Consider the following 12,565-nt stretch of genomic DNA (forward strand, 5'->3'; position numbering starts at 1 on the left):
TGTCTGAGAGCCCTGACTTCACAGTGTTTCTGTCCATGGCGTTGTCTTTCCTTGAATTCACGTTTTCCTGCTTTTAAATCCATTTACATTTTCTCACTAGAGAGGACACTGTGAACATAGTGTCTCTGTCACTTTGGGTTGGGTAGGGAAGTGTGATAATGAAGGCTAATAGAGATATTTCCCTCTATATTTGCTAGTAATCCTCCTAAAACTATGTTTCCTACATCTGGTTATGGTGGTTTCTCTGTGATGGTTTAATCAGAGGACAGAAACCATTCTAGATGGTTAAACAAAAGGAGTTTAATTTAGGGAATTTGTTCTTGGGTAGTGGAAGATCTGAGAAACCAAGTGGGGAAGTTGATGCATTGAAAAGATTAGTGACAGCAGAGATCTGTGCTCACGCATAAGACTGGAGAGACAGTGGGGGGCAGTGGTATGACCAGAACTTGGGACCCAGGCTCCCCTTCAGGGAGAGAGAACCGTGGCAGTGGCATGGTGAATCTGCAGTGACAAGAAAGACACAGCCACTGCTGGGGGAGCTGCGTGAAGCGAGTCAGAGAGGGAGAGATTCCTGCGTTCTATCCTCTGCCCTCTGTCCGGTCTTTGGCTGGGGCCTCTCCCTGGCTGCCGTCATGTGGAATCCAGGTGCCAAGGGGAACTGGGGAGTGAAATTCCTTAGAGGAAGAGTGGAAAATGGATTTGACAGCCAGAGACGTACAACTGGCACAGTTTTGAGGAGGACATATCCTACCATATATGAAGTCTGTCTTTTCTATCCAAGCAATAGTTAGTTTCCATATCACGGTACTTGATACAATGCTAGTAGATGATAAATGAGGGACTAGAGAATAATAATACTGAAAAGTAACTGAAACGACACCAGAGGTTAGACACCTGTAGCTAAGTTCTTTCTTGCTCCTCTGCGGTCCCTGGTAGAGGTGCATGTGTGTCCCTCTTAGAGCCGCCATCTCTTGTCAGGGGCCCTGTCATCATCCTGCACGAAGGGGAGCAGGCTGGGGGCTGTGGAGAGGGAGAGTGTGGTGGTGGCCACAGTTTTTTAACATCTGGAGGGGGCAGCAGCTGGAGGGCAACAGGAGGCAAAGCAGGAAGCAGCAAACTGTCTTGGGAAACTGGAGGCAGACCACGAGTGCCTGTGTCCTGTTCTCCAGCCCAGTGCTCCTGCTTGAAGCCTATGAAAAGGGAGCTGAGCGTGTAAATCCCAGGTGGCCCCGGAAGCCAGAATGGTCCTCTAAAGATACTTAAGTGGGAACCAGCAGAGGGCTCCCAGGAACACCAGACTGCAGGAGGGACCAGACCTGCTGAGGTGATGCAGACCCCAGGAAGAGACAACAAGCTGTCACACACACAGCAACTGTGTATTTGATGCAGTTTCCTTTTCGACCCAGCGTGCTGATGCGGTATCACTGTTTCACACTAGACACTCATCACCCTTTCCACTCTCTTGCCTGCCTTTCTGTTTTCAGCCATTTGCAACTTGGCTTCGGTCAGTTCTGATGCTGAAAAAGTCCTCTCAGCATGACCTGCTCACTGCCAAATCCAACGGTAACTTTTCTCTGGTCACTTATTTCTGTGGACAGTGGAGCAGCATTGAAACTGCTGAGCACATTCTCTCTCTTTGAAACTTTCCAACTTTCACTTGAGATAATGTATGTTTTTGGTTTTCCTCCTAAATTTTGACTACTCTTCCCTCTTTTCTTTCTCTCATTCCCTGTTCATCCCAAATAGCTGTGTTTGCGGGGGTTCCAAAATTGGACTCTCCCCCCCTTCTCTTGATATGCTGTCCCTGGATGTTCTCATGTATGCATGCAACTCTAGTCTGTGTCCTTTCTACTGACATCTCCTTCTTTAGACTAGAAGTATTTCCTGAACATCAGGCCTGATTTTCCATTTGTCTGTACCTGGATGTGGTACCTTAAAGGCAGCATATCCCAAACCAAACCTCTTACTTTCCTTCCTTGAGAAAATTCATACCTCAAACAAGTTAACAGTAGCATGTTAACTAGAACATCTACTGATATCTCGGACTTCCTCCAAGTTGGATTAGCAACTGCCATCTGTGCTACCATAACACGAAATGTATTACTTTCAATACTTAACTGCAATGAATTCTGAATTCTGATTTGTCTCTTCTCTTTTATCGGACTCTTATCAAAAGCAGGGACTGTTTATTATTCATCTCTGAATCCCCAGGGCCCAACACTGCACAGCTGATTCTCATCATCTCCTTCCTTCTCAAATATCCTGATCACCCTCCAAAAGAAAATTACACAATTTGTACAATTTGTACAAAGAGTCACTTGTTCAGAGGATTCATGTTATTTTTCAACTTCTTAACTGTGTTTAGAGCAGTTGTTTATGTTTGCTAATTCATTTTAGAGAGTTTGGACATAGCTATTTTATCTCCAGCTGCCCGAGGCTATGAATTCCAGCCACGTAAGAAAAGTGCAGGTTTTGGGCCCCAAGATATAAATTTGTCAAGACTATGAAGTTCATTGTAATGGGGACTGTGCATGTCACCTATACTCTTTTTCTACAATGTTGATGAAGAGAAGTAATAACCTTTGACAATTTTTTGGTTGTTCACCCCAGTTTCAGAGATGGATCTTTGATTTTAGCTTTGTCGATTTTTTGAGAGTGAGTCTTTATTAACACTGTTTGGAGTGCTTGAAGGAAGATAGTTAATTATAAAACTTTCCAAGGATATTTCTTTAATTTAAAATTGGTGAGTTTGTGTATATATATATATATCCCAGTATTTCCCCAAGGACTTGACACACTTAATTTGAACTTACTCTTAGTTATATTTTAAGTCTAGAATTTGGATGAACAAAATAACTGAAAAATCAAGTTTAAGTGAAACTTCATAGATTGAGTTTTACCCTTGGTTTCTTAGAAAATAAGTCTGGGGCAAGGATTTAAAGTATTCATGTATTACTTAGGAGGTGCAACACCGAGGCAGTGAGAGTGAGGGGAAAGTAAGCAGAGATGCGAAGGGATGTATTACCAGACCAGCGGCTGCACCACAAAATGCTGTGAAAAGACACAGTTGGGGCCTGGAGGTGCATTTCCTCAGCACCAGAAGACAAAGAAGCCCATGCGAACAGAGCATGGAGTCCATACTGGGGTAGGCTTTGCTTCCCTCCTGTTTCCTTCTGACCATGGCTCAAAGTTGACTCAACAGAGAGTTCATTTCCTTGTACTTTGGGTTGCATTGTTCAACTCTGCCTGTGGCCATTAAGGATGTCAAAGTCCATCCTGTGAGATGGCATCCTTTTATTTCCCTATTTTGTACAAGCTATATATACATCACCAGTGGCCTCATCTAAGCCATGCTGTTTGAATCCTGGAAGCACACAGGGGGCACACACTTCAATCAAGGCTGATGGGCCAAGCTGTTGTGGTAATAAAAGGCAAAGGACTTGTTGGCCTGGAGGAGAGTCCAGGAGGCAAGAGATGCACACATAACTTGAGGAAGTGGCTGAAGTTAGTGTCTAATAGAACTGCTGACTCAAAACTCTTGCCTTCCAAGTTTACAGAAAGGGAAGGGGAGTAGAATCCTTCAGTACGGAAGTTGCATCAATCATGTACAAGTTGCCAGGAATATGTCATCACAGATTTTTTTTTTGAGATAAAATTGACATATGATATATTAGTTTTTGAACAACATAATGATTTGTTATATGTATATATAGTGAAATGACCATCACAATAAGCCTTGTTAACATCCATCAGCACAGAGTTAGTGTGTATGATGAGAAGTTTTAAGATCTACTCTCATTATTATCAAAGATATAATACAGGATTATTAAGTATAGTCGCCATCCTCACAGATATTTTGACCCGGGGAAAAAAAGCAGTGAAAGCTACAATGTCCTTATACCCCACCTCCTCCCCCAACCCCTGTCTTTTTTTAAACTCTGGGTGTTATGCTTGGAGAAGTCTGGGCCATCCTTTCCCAGAAGGTGACTCCATGGAATACCTGTGTGACTCTTTGGATGAAACTTTCTAGTGTGATTTCCTTTTTCCAAAGTGTATTAAGAGACTCTGTGTATTTTGCCATTGGCTGTTACTCTAAGGAGTACAGGAAACTGGAGAAATTATCAAACTGTAGTTTTTTAGTGGTAAGAGTCGTGCGCAGGAGAGCATTATTCTGAGAACTTCTGATTCTGCTATTTTGCTGAGTTTGAAGTATTGTTTTTATTTTTATTTTTATTTTTTTTAAAGCTTTTTAAAAATCACAAGTAGGCAGAGAGGCAGGCAGAGAGAGAGGAGGAAGCAGGCTTGCCGCAGAGCAGAGAGCCCAATGCGGGGCTCGATCCCAGGACCGTGGGATCATGACCTGAACTGAGGGCAGAGGCCCTAACCCACTGAGCCACCCAGGTGCCCCTGAAGTATTGTTTTTAGAGAAATATAGTTCTGGCCCTGATTGAACTTCAGATTTTCTGTTTGTCTTTGGTTGGAAAACAGAACTAATAGGAGATGTTATTTTCATGGATATTTTGGAAACAGTGTCACCATGAGTATCTCGCCACCCAGCCGCACATAGTCTGCTGGTTCATGTAGTGTATTCACAAAGCTTTGACTAGAACCACTTGACCAGCACAGGGCTCCATATTTGGACTTTGGATACTAACTCCAAGCCTGACTAAGCCTGAGTCAAGGTGTTGGCACTTGGGACAATCCCCTTCTGCTGTGGTCAATGTTGCACCACTGGAATATATTTTTGAGAATCTTTCCACAAGGCCCAGGAATCCTTTCCCTCTTAACTTGAATTGTCTGATCTCTAAAGCAGGATAATAATCATCTTCTAGTAGTAGCTGAATTATCCTCTCTGAAGTGCACTTCTGTTCTTTGACTGAAAGGAGTGGTGTCTAACCGGAGTCTAAAACTACTGGGAGTGCTCCACACTGTGGGGTAGCTGATGTCCCTCAGGCACTGCTTCCTGGCAGTTCCCGCAGTGTTGCTGCCTTTCAGCAACTGCCTTTGCGAATCTCTTCCCCGGAATTTCGGATAATCATTTGTGCACAAGAATAGTTGCGTGGAGTTGGTTGATGGACTTCCGGTAGCATCCCCGTCTGCTTAGAAATAGCCGGTAAGTGAGAGTTCTTTTTAGTACCTCTTTGTACAAGCTGTATTGCTAGTGGCTTCAGCCACTAGTGGCTTGAATCCTGATATGTACCTCTCATCATTTTTAAAGTCAATGCAGAATAATATTTTCCCAATATTTTGCTGACAAGGAAGAAGGCTTGATACAACAGCTTTCTTACCTTTCTTCCTGAAAGGATAGACTAATGCTACAAATTGTTGTCCAGCTTGACAGAAATCAATGAAATCCATTACCATATATTCACATTTTTACCCAACAATGTGAAAAAGCAAATAAATAAGAAGTCTATTCAAATTTGTAAGTGCCTTGCAAGCTCTGTTTTGGAAGAAAGATAAAAATAGGATGCCTTTGATGATTTAAAATTCATTAGGGTGTTTCAGTCCAGGTTAGTTCATGGTTTTGTCATGGAGATTTCAGTTACCTTTACAGTCAGTAGCTAAAAATTGTACCATACTCATAGCATTTGCAAAAGAGTAAATAGTTTGGTTTTTCTTGACATTCGTCTGATATTAGTCTGCTTTCTGGCAGGTATTTTGCCAAGTGTTGTGGGAGAAAGAAAGACTTGCTATCTGCTTCTAGGAGTAGTAGTCAGTGTGAGAGAGGAAAGGTGGATGATACAAAGATGATAATGCGCCGTTAGGGATGATTAGGCGTGGACACCATAACAATCACGAATGGACATGGCTTTGCCCAAATTTATTAATTTATTGTTTTCAGCTTTATTGAGATATAATTGACATATAACATTGTGTAAGTTTAAGGTGTACAATGTGTATTTTGTGAAATAATTACCACCATAGTGCTAGCTAACATGTTCAGCACATCACATAGTTATTATATCTTTTTTGTAGGGAGAACCTTGAAGATCTATTCTCTTAGCAACTTTCAAGTATATAATACAATATTATTAACTATAATCACCATGTTGTATATTAAATCTCTAGAACTTACTCATTTTATAACCAGAAGTTTGTACCTTTTTACCAACATCTTCCCTTTATCTTCATTCCTCTGCCCCTGGTAACTAACATTCTACTCTGTGTTTATGAGTTCTCCTTTTCTAGATGCTACATGTAATTTGATATCATACAGTATTGTTCTCTGTCAGATTTATTTCATTCAGCGTAATGCCCTCAAGTTTCATCCATGTTGTTGCAGATGGCAGGATTTTCTTCTCATGGCTGAATAATTTTTCTCTGTGTGTGTGTATAATACATGTATTATTATATTTCTTCCTATATGTTACAGAATATATATATTACAGAATTGCCTCTCTATACAGGACATGTTCTTTATCCTTTCATCTGTTGACAGACACTTAAACTATTTCCATATCTTGGCTGTTGTGCATAATGCGGTGAACGTGAGTACAGATATTTATTCCAGATCCTGTTCTCATTTCCTTTGGATATATAAGCAGGAGTGGGATTTCAGGATCATGCATTGCTATAATTGACTTATTTATTTATTTTCATTTTTTTAGAGTTTTTTTAAAATTTAATTTTATTTTTTCAATGTTCCAGGATTCATTGTTTATGCACCACATCCGTGCTTCATGCCATATGTGCCCATTTATTAGAGTTTTTATTTAAATTCCAGTTAGTTAACATACAGTGTAATGTTAGTTGCAGGAGTATAATATAGTGATTCAACATTTCCAAACAACACCCAGTGCACTGCATTGCCCTAAATTTAGATCTTGAAGGATTCTCCACTGATTGTCTCATTGGGCTAAAGTTGTACAGTAAGATAGTAAAGCTCTTGTCTTAATTAAAAGGTAAGTGCTCTCAGAGCTATCTCATAAAGTAGTCATGTACTTGAAAACACAGAAATTATAATGAATGAATAAGTGACTAAGTCAACAAATAATTCTTTCTATTAAGATTGTGGCTTCTAAACTTTATCTAGATGTTTGAATGTTGGAAGACCCTCTTTGGGTCAATTCTTTTTCTTTTCCTGCAAAATGCACTCATGTTTTCACAAGCAAACTTTATAGTTTTTGCTATTGATTTAGTTTTATTAGCTTTTTTCCCACCTGTGGGAAATTTAGGGTGTGTGGGAGATTATTTATTGTGAGCACATAATATTTAAATACAGTTTGGCTTTCATCGGGTCATTTCCAGTTATCCTAATTCATCCTTATTATTGTTTAATTTGGCTCTATTCTTGACTCTATTGTTAGTTCCCCACATCTTCATTTTTCACTTCTTTTGGTTTTTGGGTCTATGGTAGGAGGCGAAGGCTTCTTCTACTATCTATCTATCTATCTATCTATCTATCTATCTATCTATCTATCTCTACTACTAAAACAAATCCTAAGGTTTTCCCCTCCTCTCCAAAGAGTCTTTACTGCTAGGAACTACACTGAAATCCTTAAAGGCAACAATTACTAATTAAGTAAAAGTTTAAAATTTCCTAGAGATAAAGCTACTGCAGGAGCACCCCAGAGCTGGTTCATGAACTGGTACCACCCAGCCTGCTCTCCTGCCAGCCCTATATACTGGGGGTGCATGGAGGGGAATCAGAGTGACTTGATGCTTCGAAGAATAGCGTGATATTACAGATTGAAGATGAAGCAAGAAAACAATTTGTAGATTTAATGGACTAAATTGTTGCTGGCATTCATTGAATATAAATAGCTGGGGCTCCAGGTGATCTGGTAGAAACAGTATTTTTTTTGGTAGAAACAATTGGAATGTATAAGACACTTTCAGGTGTACACAGTGGATGCTTTCAAGTGGCTGGTGTTATGGATGTTCTTTATTTTTTTTTGTTAATCTGAATATTCTATAATGAAATATACTGTTTTTATAGTAAGAGAAAGTAACACTGTAAATGACAAAAGTACTCAGTCAGTTTAATTTAAAATATAAATTTTGTCACCTATGTCTTCTCTGAATTATTCAGCAAAGTTTGTGTAATTTTTTTAATTGTACAAGTTGGAGGATAATTAATGTTGTCAACCACTAGTTTGTGTTTCTTTTTCTATGATGTCTGTTTATACTGTTTGCCCATCTTTTCATGTGGCTTATTATAATTTTATAAAATTAAGGTATTTCTAATACAAATTTTACAAAGAAGGAATAAAAGTGACTAGAAGTTGAAAAAAAAAAGAGTGGGAAATAATGCTATGAAATGACATGAAAGGGGAAAAAAAAAGAAATGACAGAAAGCATTGGAGAACTTGCATATGATGCCCGAAGAATTTAGCAATTTATGGAAAACAAGTTCTCAGGGAATGTACATTTTCTATAAAGCCATCATTTTAAAGTATTCTCTTGATATAATTTGTTCAACTCTTTTTTAAGGGCTTTAAATGTATTTTTTTTTTAAATTTGAGTATAGTTGACACAATTTTGCAATTGTTTCAGGTGTACAACTTAGTGTTTTAACAAGTCTGTATATTATGCTGTGGTCACCACAAGTATAGCCACCATCCATCCCATTACATTGCTGTTACATTATCATGGACTGTATTCCTTACCTTCTGGTTTTTATTCCCGTGGCTTACTCATTCCATAGCTGGAGGCCTAAATATCCCTCTCCCTTTCACACATTTTGCCCAACCCCCTACTTCCCTCCCCTCTGGCCACCATCAATTTGACTCTGTATTTATTTCTGATTCTGCTTTTTGTTCATTTATTCATTTTTTAAAAAGATCCTATTTACGAGTGGAATCATATGGTATTTATCTTTCTAACTATAACTTATTTCATTTAGCATAATACCTTCTAGGTCTATTCATGTTGTTGCAAATGGCATTATCTCATCCCTTTTTATGGCCATATAATATTCCCTTGTGTGTGTCTAAGGATAGATATGTATGTCATACTTTCCTTATCTGTTTGTCTATTGATGAACACTCAAGTTGCTTCCGTGTCTGGCTAGTGTAAATAATATTGCAATAAACATAAGGGTGCCTGTCTTTTCAAGTTAGTGTTTTCCCTGGGTAAATACCCAATAGTGGAATTATTGTATTATACAGTACTTCTCTTTTTTAATTTTTTTGAGGAAATTCCATACTGTTTTCCACAGTGGCTGTACCAGATTACAATCCCACAAACGGTGCAGAAGGGTTCTTTTTTCTCCACAACTTCACCAATCCTTGCTCTTTCTTGACTTGATTTTAGTTATTGTAATGAGTATGAGGTGATAACTCATTCTGGTTTTGATTTGTGTTTCCTTGGTGATTAATGATGTTGAGCATCTTTTCATATATCTGTTGGCCTTATGTATGTCATCTTTAGAAAAATGTCTGTTCAGGTCTCTGACCATTTTGAAATCAGATGGCTTTTGTGTGTGTGTGTGTGTGTGTGTGTGTGTGTGTGTGTGTGTGTTGAGTTGTATAGGTTCCTTATACATTTTGGATATTAACCCCTTATTAGTTATATCATTTGCAGATCTCTTCTCCCATTCATTAGTTTTTTTTTTTTTTTTGGATGGTTTCCTTTGCTGTGCAAAAGTTTTTATTTTGATGTGGTCCAATAGCTTATTTTTGCTTTTATTTCCCTTGCCTTAGGAGATTAATCTTAAACATATGGCTAGAGCTGATATCAGAGGAATTACTGCCCGTGTTCCCTTCTAGGATTTTTATATCTTCAATTTTCACATTTATATTTTTAATCCATTTTGAATTTATTTTTGTATATGGTGTTAGAAAGTAGTCCAGTTTCATTCTCTTATAGGTAGCTGTCTAGTATTCTGACAGAAAAGACCGTCTTTTCCCCAGAGTATATTCTTGCCTCCTTTGATAAATTGACTATATGAATATGAGTTTATGTCTATGCTCTCTATTCTGTTCTGTTGATCGTTGTCTGTTTTTGAGCAAGTATCATATTGTTTTTGATTACTGAAGCTGTGTATTGTATCTTGAAATCTGGAATTGTGATACCTCCAGCTTTGTTCTTTTTCAGGATTGCTCTGCTTATTCTAGGTCTTCTGTGGTTGCATACAAATTTTAGTATTATTCTACTTTTGAGAAAAATGCTGTTGGTATTTTGATAGGGATTGCATTGAATCTATGGATTGCTTTGGGTTATAGGGACATTTTGAAAATATAAATTCTTCCAGCATTAAATATCTTTTCATTTGTTTGTGTCATTTTCAGTTTCTTTCATCAGTGTTTTATATTTTTCAAAGTACAGATCTTATACCTCTTTGGTTAATTTATTCTTAGGTATTTTATTCTTTTTGTGCAGTTGTAAATTATGTTGTTTTTAAAATTTCTCTTCCTACAACTTTGTTGTTAGTGAATAGAAATACTACCAATTTAGGGGTATCAATTTTGTATCCTGCCACTTTACTGGATTCATTTATTACTTCTAGTAGTTTTTTGGTGGAATCTTTAGAATTTTCTGTGTATAGTATTATGTCATCTGTGGATAGTAATGACTTTTTATTCTTCTTTACCAATGTGGATACCTCTTACATCCTTTTATTGTCTGATTGCTGTGGCTATAACTTCTAGTACTGTGTTGAATAAAAGTGATGAGAGTGGATGTCCTTGTCTTGTTCCTGAACTTAAATGGAAGGTTCTGTTTTTCACCATTGAGGATGATGTTAGCACTGGGTTTTCTATATATGGCCTTTATTATGTTGAGGTATACTCCCTCTAATCCCATTTTATTGAGATATTTTATTGTGAATCATTGTTGTATTTTAGCGCATTCTTTTTCGGCATCTCTTGAGATGATCATATGACTTTAATCCTTCATTTTGATGTGGTATATGACATTGATTGATTTGCAAATACTGAATCATCCTTCCATGTCAGGAATAAATCCCACCTGCCTGATCATGGTGAATGATCTTTTTTTTTTTTTAATTTTTCTTTTTTTAATAAACATATAATGTATTTTTAGCCTCAGGGATACAGGTCTGTAAATTGCCAGGTTTACACACTTCACAGCACTCACCACAGCACACCCCTTCCCCCGCAATGTCTATAACCCCACCACCCTCTCCCGACCCCTCTCCCCCCAGCAACCTTCAGTTAGTTTTGCGAGATTAAGAGTCTCTGATGGTTTGTATCCCTCCCGATCCCATCTTGTTTCATTTTATTCTTTTCCTACCCCCCAAACCCCCCACACTGCCTCTCCACTTCCTCATATCAGGGAGATCATATGATAGTTGTCTTTCTCTGATTGACTTATCTCGCTAAGCATGATACCCTCTAGTTCCATCCACGTCGTTGCGAATGGCAAGATTTCATTTCTTTTGATGGCTGTATAGTATTCCACTATATATATATATATATATATATATATATATATATATATATATGTCCATCCATATATATATCTCCCACATCTTCTTTATCCATTCTTCTGTTGATGGACATCTAGGTTCTTTCCATAGTTTGGCTATTGTGGACATTGCTGCTATAAACATTTGGGTGCATGTGCCCCTTTGGATCACTACGTTTGTATCTTTAGGGTAAATACCCATTAGTGCAATTGCTGGGTCATAGGGTAGCTCTGTTTTCAACTTTTTGAGGAACCTCCATGTGGTTTTCCAGAGTGATTGTACCAGCTTGCATTCCCACCAGCAGTGTAGGAGGGTTCCCCTTTCTGTGCATCCTCACCAGCATCTGTCATTTCCTGAGTTGTTAATTTTAGCCAGGTGAATGATCTTTTAAATGTATTTGTTGTATACAGTTTGCTAATATTTTGTTGAGGAATGTTCATCAGGGATATAGGCCTGTAGTTCTCGTTTTTTGTGCTGTCTTTGGTTTTGGTATTAGGGTAATGCTGCTTTTGTAGAATGTATTTGGAAGCTTTTCTTTCTCTTCTGTTTTTGGGAATTGTTTAAGAAGAATAAGTATTAACTCTTTTTTAAGTGTCTGATAGACTTCATTAGTGAATCCATTTGGTCCTAGACTTTTTTTTTTTTTTTTGTAGTTTTTTGACAACTGATTTAATTTCATTGCTTGCAATTGGTCTGTTCAGATTTTCTGTTACTTTCTAGGTCAGTTTTGGAAGATTGTATGTGTTTAGAAATTTATCCATTTCTTTAGTTTTATAGTCCTTTGTGTTTCTGTGGTGTCAGCTGTTACTTCTCTCTTGTTTCTAATTTTATTTATTTGGATCTTTTCTATTTTTTTCTTGATGAGTCTGACAAAAGGTTTGTCAATTTTTTCTTTTCAAAGGAATAACTCCTGGTTTCATTGATTCTTTTCTATTTTTTTTATGTCTCTACATCATTTATTTTTGCTCTGATCTTTATTATTTTCTTTCTTCTACTAACCTTGGGCTTTGTGTGTTCTTCTTTCCTTTCTTTAGGTGTAAGATTTTATTGTTTATTGGAGTTTTTTATTGTTTTTTTGGGGGTAGGCCTATATTGCTACATACTTCCCTTTTAGAACTCTTTTAAGTGTGTCCCAGAGATTGGGGGCCATTGTGTTTTCATTTTCATTTATCTCCAATTTTTTCTTTGATC

The sequence above is a fragment of the Mustela nivalis genome (genome assembly GCF_964662115.1).
Source record: "Mustela nivalis genome assembly, chromosome: 3".
NCBI classification, from domain to species: Eukaryota; Metazoa; Chordata; class Mammalia; order Carnivora; family Mustelidae; genus Mustela; species Mustela nivalis.